The 14,370-nt window shown below is 53.2% G+C and overlaps 1 protein-coding gene across 2 annotated transcripts in view; it reads right to left on the bottom strand.

Moving 5' to 3' along the window:
• The window catches only part of CD82 (CD82 molecule), a 49,706-nt gene extending 39,972 nt beyond the window's left edge, over positions 1-9,734 (bottom strand). Inside the window, exon 1 of one of the 2 annotated variants that reach the window (XM_032414889.1) lies at positions 9,538-9,734. The gene's annotated coding sequence lies outside the window, so the exon portion shown is untranslated. The remainder of the gene's footprint in view (positions 1-9,537) is intronic. The other variant, XM_032414888.1, reaches the window with a different exon arrangement.
• Between the last annotated feature and the right edge of the window lie 4,636 nt (positions 9,735-14,370).

The following is a 14,370-nucleotide window of genomic DNA, read 5'->3' as shown; positions in this document are numbered from 1 at the left end:
CTTTCAGGGCCGCCTTGGACATATTAGGTTGCCTGTCAGAGCCTCAGTTTTCCTTTCTGTAAAATGGGGATGGTGATAAGCATCTTATCCTCTTGCACATAAATATATAACAGCACATACTGGAAAAGGTGATGAGGTGAAGGCAAGGGAAGGTGAGTTTAGGCCTCACGCAAGCCTTTACCAAATGGGACAGGGTTCCTACTGTGAACAGCACCGGGAGCTGAGATTCACCACACAGCCTCCCCTGCGCCATTCCACGACTCCATTGGTTCCCCCATTGTAGTTCCCAGACCAGCAGCAACAGCATCTCCTAGAAACCTATAAGCCATGCACATTCCCGGGCTGTACCCCAGACCAATGGAATCAGAAACCTGAGGGGTATTATCTGTGCTTTAAACCCTCCAGGAGACTCTGCCCTATGTCAGAGTTTGAGAACCACTGCCCCCCTCCATGACCCACCTCCTACTCCAGACAAACTTCTCCCATGGACTCATCTTCCCATTCCCTGGCTCCCAGAAGACTGTTGAGAAGGAAGGAGTCACCATGGAGAAAGGTCATTAAATAGTAAAGAGATCTCATAATTAGTTAATGACACCACAGGCTGCTGGAAGAGAGACAGGAGAAGGGTCAAAAGGCAGAATCTAGTTGAAGAGAAAAAGCTCCCCATATCTGTCTGACTTTCTCCTTCTGTCTTACTCCCCTCAACACACACATGCACCCCAAGCACCGGCCCCCTTCCTTCCATGCGCTTGCCGCCTGGCACCTAGGGACACAGTGCCCTCTCTCCCTAGTGGGGCTGGAGCTAAGTTTGGGGGTACATTCTAGTGGGTATAGGGGAAAGGGTTTTTCCCTGAGAACTGGTCCTCAGACCATGAGTTTATAAACCTCCTGACTGGAAAGCCTCTTCCAGAAATTCACTCCATGGAGAGTATTAGAATGTGAGCACGAGATACATGTCTGGACAAGGCGGTCACTCTAGCAATGTGGAAGCTAATGAAAAATTCAAAATGGTCTAAATGTGCAACAGCAGGAGAATGCCAAACTGGGTCATGGTGGATCCACAGAGTGTGATACTACGGGGCTGGGAAACACGCCGAGGAAGAATACTGAATAACATGGAACAGTCCTCCCTCTACAATGTTAACCCAGAGTGGCAGCACAGGAAATGGTTCACATGGTATAATCCCAACCGGGTGTGTGTGTGTGTGTATGTGTGTGTGTGTGTGTGTGAACACCAAACTGTTTGCAGTACTTATTTCTGAGTGGTTCTTGCCTCCTTTACATCTATCCTAACCTCTAAATTTTTCCACAAAAGAATATTTCTTCAATAATTATAAAGTTTGTGTGTGTGTGTGTGTGCATGCACGCCCATTTGGTTCAGATGGAGATGACATTTTTAAATGGTTGAGAGAGATATCCTTCCTACATCAGAACCACTGGCCTGGGGTGGCCTCTGCTACAAGGGGGACTTGGTCTCCCCCAGGGAGTATCCACGTTCCATGTGGACATCATCCCAATGAGCCTGGTCAGGACGGTAAGTGGAAGCTAAGGGAGGATGTGTTTGCTCAAATTCTATTCCATATCTTTTTTAAAGAGTCAGATCTGTGCAGAGTTGAAAGACAGTGAGTTCTCCAAGCCTCCAGCAAAGGCTAGATGCTGTCCAGTAGCCTGGGTAGGTAGAGTGACTCAATGAACTACGGAGCTACTCACAAGACCATGATCCCATTAGTGTATACACAAGCCCCTAACTTCCAGTCTAAGACAAGAACACCCAGGTCAAAGCTGGGCTCAGACAGCCCCATCGAGGGCTAAGCCCCCTGAAGCCTAAGGCTGTCCTGACTCCCAGAGCTCCAAACAGCCCTGGAAATCTCCTTCACTCCACATCAGAGACCTCTGCCTCTGAGGAGAAGGACTCTGTCATTTCTCCACGGGAGTGGCATGAGTAGCCTTCACCTATCATTCTCTGGCTTTTCCTGGGGGCACATTCTGCTAAGCATTTCACCCATATCCATTACCTCATTTAATCCTCCCGCAGGCAAGCCACGGGAGAGGTACCACTATCATTCCCCAGTTCATGGATAAGGAAACCAAGGTTCTGAGCGGTTGAGAAACTTGCCCAAAGATGAGCAGATGGTGGGAGGAAGAGCTGACCCATACCTAGGTCCCCCACTTGCAGCTTGCCCCCAAGGGGTTTCTGATATGCACGGTTTGAAAAGCATGCTATCTGGCCTCCTGGCAAAAGAGGAGCCTGCTGCTCAACCCTGCCAGGAGAGGGTGTGGGCAGAGAGAAAGGGGATCAGAGGGCCTTGCGGAGAGCCTCTAAAAGTTCAGGGCAAGCCGACCGAAACACCCTCCCTGCCACAGTTACTCCCCCGCGGTGTGGTCCTGAGAGGTCAGGGAGGTGGGTTGTCGATGTGACCTACAGTGACCCAAGGACTGGCCACCCACTCACTTACGCAGGACCCCTGACAAACCAATCCTCCGCACCCCCACTGAGTTTTTATTTCCTCTACACACCAGGGCATCTCATGGGGTCCCGCTGCAACAACATTCTAATAAACCATCTCCTAAAACAGTGAGTACGAAAGTGATTTTCCAACTGTAGTAGAATTATTCATTGTTATCATTATTATTAGCAATGGCAGATTAACATTTATTGAGTGCTTACTGCATACCTGGTTTCAAAGTGCCTTACACTTATTGCAGGAACACATATTCCCCTCTCCACTTGTTTCCCTAAGGAGGGACCTCTACCGGGAGAACACCTCTGGGCTCGCTCCGCCCCTCCTTTACTTCCTGGACCCCAACAGAGACTTATGCGATTGGCTGGTCTCGAAGACGCACTGGGCATGCTCTGCGGGGCCCCGCCTCCCCCAGAGCCTGGCTGCCTGCATGTGGCCTGCCATCTGGGCTGCCCTCCGCTGCTGCCACCTGCACCTGCAGGGAGGCTGGCCCCTGTCCAGCGCTGCCTGTGACCGGACAGGTAACTCTGCCAGTTCGAGGACGACGCTTAGAAAGCCCCGGATCTAAAGCCATGTTCTCCGGCCAGCCTTCTCAGTGCTGACGCTTCCGGTCAGAGCCCCATCTCTGTCATCTGTTTCCATTGGGTTCCGAATTCAGAAGAGGGGTTCTCTCTAAAACCTCAACATGTGTTCAGCTCCTTTAACCCTCACATTAACCCTCACATTAGCCCTGAATTAGATATTATTATTATCCCTATTGTACACATGAGGAAATTAAGCCCTCTGGGGTCAGGGACTGTTGAAAAGCTTTCTAAACAGGCAGCGCTCAGGGTGTATCCCCCTGGATGGAAGTTGGGATGACGCTCCCAACCATATCTGACTCTTGTCCCAGGCTCTGAGGCCAGTGGACATGGCCACTCCCTCCACAGACACTCCCTCCGTCTTTTGACAAAAGGCTTGGCAAATTGATACTCACTTCAAACCAACACCCACCCCCTTTTGGGGAAAAAAGTATGATTTATCAACAACAAAAACCAGAATGTGATCCCAAGTTCAAATAATACATTTCTGTTTAAATATGTATAGTAAGTTTCTCCATAGCTTTATTGTGTGTGTTCCTTCTTTCTTGAGCATAAGAATATGGAATCACTGCAGAAGATTCAGAAAATTGGGAAAAGTAAAAACATAAAGGTCTGTAATCTGATCTGTATAATCCCATTGTTGTGTATTGAAATGTACTTATTCATCTACTTTTCAGCCTCAGTACTGTCGTGGGGTGGGGGAAGCTCTGCCATTCTGTGTCTGCAGTGCTTCCATGGGAACACCAGGACCTGCCCACCTACGGTGGCTGTCTGTCTCAGTGCGGGCGAATGGGCTGGGCACCCAGTGTCCTTTTTCTGAATAAAACCTTGCAACTGCTCACCGTGACATCGTGTGTGCCTCACAAAAGCCAATCGCAGCAAAGGCGGGATGATAGTTTATAGTTTTGCAGCCCAAGAAAGGCTGTAACTTGCCCAAGGTCACATGGCCAGTAAAAGATGGGCTGGAGTCTCCTGATCCCCACACTCAGGCCATTCACCAAGCTTTCCTGCTCCCCTCCACCAACAAAGATTTAAATCCTGCTTCCTATTAATAATAACAGCACTACCAAAACCAGCTGATATATATATGTATATATATCATGTGCCAGGCACAGGCCATAAATGCTTCATATATATTAATTCACATCATTCTCAACAACCCTATGAGGTAAATACTATTATGATCTCCATTTTAGATGCTGAAACGGATGCACAGAGGGGCTGAGACACTTGCCCAAGGTCTCACCCAGCAGGTAAGTGGCAGAGGCAGGAGCATCGTGAGGCAGTTTGGTTTGTGACATTGCTGATGGTTCCTTCCCAACTTGGGCCCACCCCAGCTGGACCCCAGGCAGGCTTCTGGAGCACTGACTGCCTCAAAAATAAGAAAATCAACCTAGAAGGTCACCTCCCTGGACAAAGTCACTCTGCAACTTCACAGCCGAGCCAGGATCTGAACCCAGACTTCCCAACACCCAGACTCCAGCGCTTTGTCCACTTTCCTACATTGGCTCTAGAAGCCTAAGTCCAGAAACAACAACTTCTAGCCTGGATCCCCCCTCAGCACAACAAAGTCAGGCATGGGGCCCAAAGAAGAGTCAGAAGCCCCTACTGTGGGGAAAGAAGCCAGAGGGGACAGTGAAGGGCCTCCCAGAGTGACACACCTGGTGGCCTGCAAAGAGACTGTCAGGGATGGGCCTCCCAGAGGGCACCTTCTCATTCCCCCCAGCCTTGAGCCTGAGCCCTCAAGGACAGTAGCACCTTCCACAAATAACTGTGAACTGAGTCAGGGTTCACTAAGGGCCAAAGTGGCCCCTTCACCAGGCTGGAGCTAGAGGAAGTCAGGCTGTTCCCCTCTCGGGAGGGGAAAGGCCAGGTCTCACAAGGGAAGCTGAAGCCCTGACTGAAGCAGTCCCAAGCCAGCCAAACCATTCTCGCCTCCCTGGACCCAGGTTCCAGGAGCAGGATGGGCAGGCCTGAAGGGCAAGGCCCGGGCATCCAGACCCTGCTTCCCAGCTCCACCTTTGCCAAGGAGTCGCCAAGGATCTGGCACCGAGCTGGGTCCTGCTGGGCCACCCCGAGGAGAATCACTTACTTATTCATTCAACCATCATTTCCTGAGAGTATGCTGTGTGCCAGGCCTTGTGCCAGGAGTCAAGGATACAGAGATGGACAGGGCAGTCCCTGCCTGGGAGGGTTCACGGAGACACTCCATATGCCACAAAACAGTGTGAGAAAAGGAAAGTACTCAGTGTAGACAAGCAGAGAAGAAAGGGGAGGAAAAGGAAGGGTTTGGAGAAAAGCTGCCATCCACGTTCAGACTTCCTTAACCCTCAGAAAGCTTGGGGTCGCACTGGGGAGGCACATGCCCTGGGGAATGCACTTTTTTGTTCTAGCCTCACGTCACCCTATGAGATTGTTCCCATTACCCAATTTATAGATTCAGAAACTGAGGCTCGGAAAGGGTCACAAAGCTAGGAAGGGGCAGAGCCAAGATTCTAGCTCCAGAGTCCAGCTTTCTGCCACCATGCTCTACCATCTCCCTGATCTGCAGACAGGCAGAAGGTAGGTAAGGTGGCTTCAAGTGGGGTAAGCAAGGGTAAGGAGGTGGGCCCATTATTGCCTGTGTGAGAGGAGTTGCCCAGTTCACCCGATATGTGTGTGTGTGTGCGCGCGTGTATGCACGTGCGCATGTGCTCACATGTGCCCTACTTTACAAACAACAGATCCCAGGCCACAGAACTTCCTAAAAGCCAAGGAATGAAGAAGCCATTAGCACTGACAGAGAAGGGCAGCCCAGAGAGGAGAAGGAACTTATCTGAGGTCACACAGCCTGTAAACAAAGGAGTTGGAACTAACTCCAAGAACCAGAACACAGGGCCTCTTCTCTCCCCCTCAGCTGCTTCTCCATGTCAGCACTGAGTGAATCAGCTGCTGACAGGAAAACCAACGAGTAGGGGGAACCCCGGGGGTGAGTCAGGAGCCAGCCAGCCCCCAGACACCAACTGGGCCTGTGACTGAGGCCCTGCGCCCGTGCTTGGCCTCACGGGCACCATGGGGGGGGGGCAAGGGGAGGAGGAAAGCAACACATGCTCACTGTGTTTATCTCTGAGCTTCCCTCCTGGCTCCTTCGATCCAGGCTTAGAGGGGGGAAAGCCAGTGGGCAGGGCAGTTCCTGCTGAGATGAAACAGGCCCCCCAGCCCTGGCCCCATCCTGTCCCACAGAGGGGCCCAGGCTCTTGCCTCCCTCCCACCTCTCACTGAGCCAACTCCTGACTGTTTGATGCTCTTGATTAAATCATAACCGCCCCCTCCGAGCTTCCCATGGGGTAGAAGTGGTTATAACGGTTTGGAGTAAAGGGTCAGGGCCAAGCCAAAACCAGGGGATGCCAGCTGGCCCCAGATGCTCCAAACCCAGAGGAATGCTCAGGGACTGGGTCTGCTCAGCCTCGGGGCCAGGATGGGGCTGTTGAGTCTTCAGGTGCAATGGGGCTGTGTCCCCAGGGTGGGGAGGAAGGAGCTTTCAGGCAGTGGCTCAAAAGTCTGAAGCTTCGAGAGGGGACTGCCCCACATTGCAGAAACTTCAGAAGAGCCAACCAAAATCTACCCCCCCCCACATGTGGGAAATTTGTGTCCCCACTGGCTAACCTCTCACCCCAGCCCTCCCTGGGCTGTAGCCAGGAGGGGGAGCGCCACAGGCTCACTCCCTCCCTCTCAAACCCACCGCTGACTGGTGCAAGCTCCCACCACTTGGCCAGATGCCCCCCCTTCGTGGGCAAGCACAGGGCCTCCTGGGCGGCTCCCTCCCTATCACTCCGTAGCATGCATCACCCTCCCCAGCACCTCTGAGCCCCTGCTAGGCATGAGGGTGGAGGCTGGGTGGGGGAATAGGAAGAAAACCAGGGCATACATGGGGATCCTTTCTCTTCTCCCTCCCCCCCCCATGGTGCGTCTTTCTTTACTCCCAGCAGCAGACATCCCCAAAGGCCTGCAGGCCCCTCCTTCCCCATCACCACAGCCATGGAATCCTTCTCCCTTGACCACTGGGTCCCTCACCCCAGCACATCTGGAGACTGCTTTCCTCAAGTGCCCCTCTGAATACGTCACTCCCCGGCTCAGAAACCTTCAGTGGCTCTCACTTTCTACAAATCAAATCCAAACATCTCACCTCGGCATTGAAGGCCCTCCATGAGTTGATCCAACCCACCATTCCCCCCTTCACATCCCTGCAGGATCCCAATTCTTTGGCCAGACTGATCAACCTAGCAGGTTCTTAAAAAGTCCCTGAACACTCTGACCTCCTGCTTTTGCCTAGGTATTTTCCTCTGCCCAAAACTTTCATTGTAGCTGAGGAAAACTTCCCAATGCTTAAGACCCACCCCAAATTCCACCTCCTCCGTGAAAATTCCCTGTAATACTTTTTTCATTTATCTCCTACCAGAGTCACTGGTATCCCTTCCCAGACGGTAAGCAAATGAGGATGGGAGCAGTGTGTCATCCTTCGTCATGCATCATGTGGGCTGGAGGGGTGCTGGGGGAGACTTCCAGTATTTGCTTACTAAGCACTGTTTGAAATGAACATCTTCTCCTCCGCCCCCCCACCCCCCGTGGGTCCCACCGACTGACCCTCTCTCTCCCCACAACACCACACTCTAATATTATGCTGTTCACATGCTTGAACAGGGGAGTCTGGGGCCCCAAGTTGATCCAAGCCCAACCAGGACTTGGGAGCCCAGGCAGAAAGTCTTGCTCAAGTGTCACCAACTCCAGGAAGCCCCTCACCCTCTGCCCTGGTTTCTCCAGTGTCTCACTGCTTCTAAGCACCCTCCCCTCCCAGAGGCACACACACCATTTCCTCCCTATAGTGCAGCCTTCAGTCAGACTCGTCCCACACTACTTTCTAGCTGGTTCCAAAGTGTAGGGCTCATCTCCCCAGGACATTCAGGGAACCGACATGCAGCACCCCCAGTCTCCTTTGGGCCCCAGCCTTGATTGAACAGGTTAACAAGTGCCCACACTGACTCTCACCTTCACCCCAAGCCAAGTGTTCAGTGGAATAGCTGGGTTCCAGACACGAGAGCAGTACAGACTCATGAAATCTCATCTGGCCCCAAGCCCTGAGTGTGCGTTATCTGCCCCAGCAGGGACATGGTGGGGGTGGGGGGCCCTCACTGTCAGCAACCCAAAATGAGGGCAGAGCCCAGGTCTGGCCAGGTCGCCTCTGTATCCCTAAGCTCCATCTAATATATAGTAGGTGCTCAGTAAACATTTTCGGGTTTATGTAACTGGACAACCACCAACTTCCAGCACTATTACAGAAAACGCAGCCACTCTTTGATCCAGATGACACACTCCCCAAACCTGAAATGGACAAAGTGATGCAGGTGGCAGGGGCCAATTTCTGGCCCTCACAAGGTCAGGAGGGGCTGCAGCCAGCTTCCAGCCCTCCGAAAACAGGCTCATTCCCAGGCAGGAAGCCATCGGCGTCAGGGCAGCTGTTACATAGTGAGGGCTCACTGGGTGCCTGGCGCCTTGCTAACCACTGTATATGAATTATTCTGTTTAGTCCTCACTACTGCCCTTGGGTTCTGCCAGGACTCCCATTTTACAGATGAGGAAACTGAAGCTTGGAGGGGAGTGGAATCCTAATCGGTTTGGTCCCAGAGCCTAAGATCTTGCCCAATGAACTAGGCTGCCCAGCGACTATGACTCTGGCACAGAGCACCCACCAGCAGCACCAGGAAGAGAAACCTCCAGCCCAGTGAACTAACCCTGAGCATGCAGCAAGAGCCCTGGGCCCTGGGCTTGACTCTGAGCCCAAAGTTTGTCGGGGTTTTCCCTTCTCTTCCCCCATAAGAACTTGTCCCCTGGTTTCCAACCAGGGCCTCCCAGGCCAGCTCACCTGGAAATGCCCCAGGAAGGGGACAAAAGCTCCCGCTGAGGTTGTGGTCTGAAGACTTACTGGGATCTCAGTGTTGGGGGCAAGGGGAGACTGACATTTCCCTGCTTTAGGCTGCTTCCCCAGGGCTTGTGGGCTTAAGCCCCATCCGAGGAACTAGGGTGAACTTTAAAGTACTTCGCTTAACGCTCCGGGAGAGTTCCTTTGGCTCAGTGCCACCGGGTAGGGAGAGCTGGGCAGCCCGCTGTTAATACCTGTGGCTGAACTGCAGTCCGCTCTCACCTGCCGGCCCTCACCTGCCGGGCTTTTTGTGAGAAAGGGCAACGGGAGCACGGAGTTCACCTGGTCCAACCTCCTCCGTTTATGGAACCCGAGAAGTCCAGAGCAGGGGGAGGGGGGTCGGGCCCGGGGCCACACAGCTGGTAGATGACGCAGCCAGAGAACTGGAGGTCAGGACTCGGGGATTTGGGCTCCTTTTCACCCACCAGCTGCTTCTGTCACTTGCTCCGAGAAAGCTGCCCAAGCGGGCTCTGGAAGTGGGGACGAAAACTAACTTTGCTACTCTTTGTCCGGCAGGCCTCCCCCCTGCCCCTCTCACCTGCTGGCTTTGCTTTCTGCTCGGCGCTGCAAGCCCGGCGTCGCCCGCTCGCGCCCGTCAGCGTCCGACTGCACAGCCCTGGGCTCAGTCACTCGGTAGTCCTCCCAGCGGCCGTCGGGGAACGCAGCGGCTGGGCCAGGCCCCGCCCCCTGGAGAACACGCCCTGGGCACGCCCCCTGCCCTGCGGGAATGTTGCTGGCTCCGGGCCCGATCCGGCTCCGCCCACCAGGCCTCCCTAGGAGATGCCCGCCAGCCCCGCCCCCGTCCTGGGAAGAGCAGGGTGCCCCTTGCCCCGCCCCGCCCGCTGTGGCCTCCCTAATTCACCCCGCCAGCCCCGCCCCCGGGCCCGCCTCCTCGCCCCGCCTCCTCAGGGCTGTACTCTGCGCCCCTCCTGCCACCCGACCCTGCACGGCTGAAGCCTGGCTCCCAGCCTGGCCGGGCCCGCGCTCGAGCCCTGCTGGGGGGGGTGGGGGAAGCCCCACTCACTGCTCTGCCTAACGGTCCCGCCCCTTCTGGGCCTTCCTCGTCCGTCCCAGCCTCCCCCCAGACCCTCCCGCCACCACCGCCGGGGTCAAGTTCTCCTCCCGGCCTACGCTAGCCCCCTCGGGCGAACCCCCGCCCCAGGCTCGCCCTTCCCCGCCTCAGTGCCTCCCTAATCCTGTTCTGCCCTGCCAACCCCAAACCGGGGCGGGCCGGCCTCGGCCCCCAAGCTGGCATTCCAGGGCGGGTGCATCCGGGTGCGACCGGGGGACGGCGTGGGAGCGGTTTGAGTTCCAAGTCGGGGCCTTTATCAGCAGGCGGCCTGGGCCCAGGCACTTTTTGAAAATACTAACAACCACTGACTGGACCCTCGCCAGGGGCCGGGCTCTCTGCCAAGCCATGTTAAAAGGACTGGCCCTTAAATTCGCACAACTCTATGCGGCGATGGTCCTCTCGTTGCGCCCATTTTACCGGTTAACGGCCTGAGGCTCAGAAAAGGGAAGTCGCGGCCTCAGTCTCACGCTGGAGGGGAACAGGATCCGGCCCCAAGCCCTGAATCACAAGCTTGATGCTGCCCCAGCTTGCCTGGACTGGCTCCTGAAAAGTGGCCCAGAAGAGCCAGCCGTTGGGGCTGTGCTCAGCAGGCTGCCTGGGGTGAGGGAGGAGGCGTGAGCTGATGAGGCAGGTAGCAGGAAGGGCTGCTGGCCTGAGCCCCAGAAGCTGGTTTCCTCCCTTAAGAAGTGACTCAGAATTAAGATGGCCTGCAAAGATCTGCAGAAGGCTGTGGTGCCCAGACCTGCATCCCAGCCCTCTGCACTCCCAGACCCCAGGGACCAGCCCCAGGCAGGTTTCCTCGTTATGACCAGGACCATTCACCTTGCAGCTGACAAAGCTCTTTAACTCCTATTATCTCATTGGTATCTCATAAGGAGGCCATTGTGGGGAGGGTATGATTATGCCCATTGTGCCTGGGTGGAGTAGGGTGGGGAGCTGGATCCCAGCCCAGCACGGTGGTTCCCAAAGCATGGTCCTTGGACCTGCAGCAGCTTCAGCAGCGTCTGGGAACTTGTTAGGAATGTGTGTTTTGGAGCCCCATCCCAGACCGACTGAATGAGAAACTCTGGGGTAGGAGCCTAGCAATTTTGTTTTAACAAGGTCTCTGGGTGATTCTGAATCACAAGCAAGATTGAGAACCACTGTTGGGCATAATGGTGAAGAAGGTAGGGTGGTCTGAGAATCACAAAGACCAGGTAGCATCCCGGGAGCCTTGTGACCCAAGGCAAGGCAAGGTACTGAACTTCTCTGGGAGAAACCTGTGCAAGGGGAATAATAATAACAATACCAATCTTGAGGGTAGTTGTTGAGGATTAAGTGTGGTAGTGTTCATGAAATGTTGGTCCACTCTTGCACACTGTGCATGCTCAATAAATGTTCTCTTTCCAGTAAAAAGTCTCCTTTATAGAATCTCCACACCAAGTCAGGAGACTGGGGCTGGGGGATCTTTAAGCCCAGCAGGGTCCACTCTGTTGTCCTTCCCACAGAGGGACGCCATCTTTCCTGCAAGTGGCCAGCAGCTTAACAAGCTCCCAGATGATGTTGACGCTGCTGGTCCAGCGGCCACTTTCAGAACCACTGTGCTATTCCATCTTGGACTGGCCTCCTAGCCAACCCATGCAAAATGGACATAAAATACCCTCCTCTTCTACCCTATTCCATGCCCCTCCCCTCAAGCTGGGGGTGTGTGATGGTGATTGGCAGTTGGCAAAACAGCTGGATCACATCAGTCCCTCCCTCCCCTCCAGGCAGACTTTCAATCACATGAGTCCCATCTGCTACCCCTTCTGGTCTGTCACTCCAGATTAGAGAGATTGGCAGCTGTGGCAACATGGAGGGGCCATCTGCAGGCAGATTTTAGAATCTCTGCCATACTCCCCTACCACCCTCTACAGCCCCATCAAAGAGGGTCTTTCTAGAGGAGCTCATAGTCTATTGGTCCTATTCCACAGAACTACCCTAATACGTTAATATGAAAATTGAGGCCCACATAGCTTACATCTAAACATTCAGCAGACCATAAACTAAAATGTTTATTCTCCTACCTTGAGAAATATTCTTTATCGTGACCAAGAGGGCCATGTTCAGATTGAGAATTCTTGGACTCTTTAGAATCCTCTGTAGGAACGTGGAAGTGTGGAGTGGGTTAACCCTGACCCCTCAGCCAATCCACTAAGATTCTCTTCCCAGCCCCATGTCTGTCCTGTGCGTACAAGTGACCTAGGACTCAGGCACATAAACACCCCAGCCCTTGTGCCCAAACTCTGTCCACACTTCTTACCTACAGCTGCCGCTCACTCACCCCTCTACGAGTGCACCTGTACTCTCGGAAGGATGGACCTGGGGGATTTGCTTATGTGGACCATGTAGGCAGAGATTTCTAGGCTTTGGGATATCTGAAGCATGACTGCAGAAGGCAGTAGGGTGTAGGTTCTGAGGTGACACAGGTGGCCCTCTTGCCTGGGTCTATGAGTGGCCCCGCTATCTGTCTCTGTCTCCCCAACACCTAGCACACTGCCTGCTACCTACTGGGAGCTTAAGTCATTGAGGAGGGGTGTGTCTGAAGTATTTACTAAAATGTCAAATTGGCTTGGCTCCCCGCAGTGTTTCCTCTCTTTCAGCCAGGGTCAGGCTTTATCATGATTTACCCTGGGCATTTTGCCGGGCAACCTCTCGCGAGAGACCACTTCCTTCTTTTGGGAAACTCTTCGGGCCATTCCAGAAGTGAAGCCAGGAGTTTGGGAGGTGGGAAAAGGAGCAAGAAGAACTACTCTAGAAAGACCTGAGAGAAGATATCAAATGGACAGCTTGGAAGTAGGGAAGATGGTAGTATGGCAAGACCTTAAAAGGCTTGGGGCACCTGGGTGGCTCAGTCAGTTAAGTGTCCAATTCTTGGTTTTGGCTCAGGTCATGATCTTCAGGTCATGACATTGAGCCCCACGTTAGGCTCCATGCTGAGCATGGAGCTGGTTTGAGATTCTCTCTCTCCCTCTCCCTCTGCCCTCCCTCTCTCCCCTGCTTGTGCTCTCTCTCTTAAAAAAGAGGGGGGGTATCGTATGGCTATGGGGTTCCCAGCCTCTCAGATGATTCTCCCACCCCAAAGGGGGCACAGGAGCTGCAGAGCAGGAGACCTGAAGGTCCCTGTGGTCAAGAACATAGGTGACACAGTCTTGTTGGTACCTAGGTACCCAGGCCTAGGTAAGGCCCTAAGACTTTGACATAACTCTGGGAGGAGGAAAGGAAGGAGGGTGGTGTATCTGTTTCCTATTGCTGTGTAACAAACCACCCAATCATTTATGTAGCTCATAAATCTGCAATTTGGGGTGGGTTCATTGGGAAAGGCTTATCTCCGTTCTATGCAATATCAGCTGGTTCAACTGGAGGTGGAGGATCCTTCACAAGATGGCGCATTCACATGGCTAGCAAGTTGGTGCTAGATGCTAGCTGGGAACTCAGCTAGAGCTGTGGAGCAAGACCTCAGTTCCTCTCCATGAGGCCTCTCTGCAGGCTGCTGGGGCTTTCTCACTGCAAGACAGCTGGGTTTCAAGAGCAAATAGAGAACAAGATAGAAGCACATGGCATTTTATGACCCAGCATCTGAAGCCATGTAGCATCACTTCCTTTGTATTCTATTAGTGCAGGCAATCACAGAGGCCCACCTGGCTCAAGGGGAGGAGACATAGTCTCCCTCTCTTGATGAGGGGGTGGCAAAGTTCTCGAAAAGATTGCAGAAGAGAAGATACTGTCACAGCCATCTTTGGAAAATACAATCTGCACCAAGTAAGTCCTCAGAATAAGTGGAGAATTTCCTCTGCTTGGAACTGAGTGTCTGAATTAAGCTGAATTAAAGAGAAAGGTGTATGATGTTTCTTGCATAAGCACTCGTGCACAGATGAATAAGAAGTCCAGGGGACAATGAGTCTTGTATGCTTGGGTTATTTAGGATCTTCCTTCTTCAGAGAGTCCTCAGAATAGAGTTAAGACCTCTCTCCTCACCTTCTATAATGTCTCTTTAAAGCTGTACATTTAAACACCACTCATTTGATCCTCTTAACAATGACTTCTATGAGCTACAGATGATCTCTTAGGATGCCCATTTCCAAGATGTGGAAATAGAGACCCTGAGAAGGTAAGTAACTTGCCCAAGGTCATACAACTAGTCAGTGATGGAGGAAAGAGAAATGAGTTTGTCACCAACCCAGTTTGCTATTACAGAAACTGAGCCCCAGGGGAGAAGCCCAAGTTGGGCAGAACCCAGATACCCAGATTCTGAGCACCCAACACTGAGCCACGCAGGCT

The sequence above is a fragment of the Phoca vitulina genome, unplaced genomic scaffold (assembly GCF_004348235.1).
Source record: "Phoca vitulina isolate PV1807 unplaced genomic scaffold, GSC_HSeal_1.0 scaffold16, whole genome shotgun sequence".
Classification (NCBI taxonomy): Eukaryota; Metazoa; Chordata; class Mammalia; order Carnivora; family Phocidae; genus Phoca; species Phoca vitulina.
Note: the sequence above shows the minus strand (reverse complement) of the source record. Positions and strands in the feature narration are given on the sequence as shown.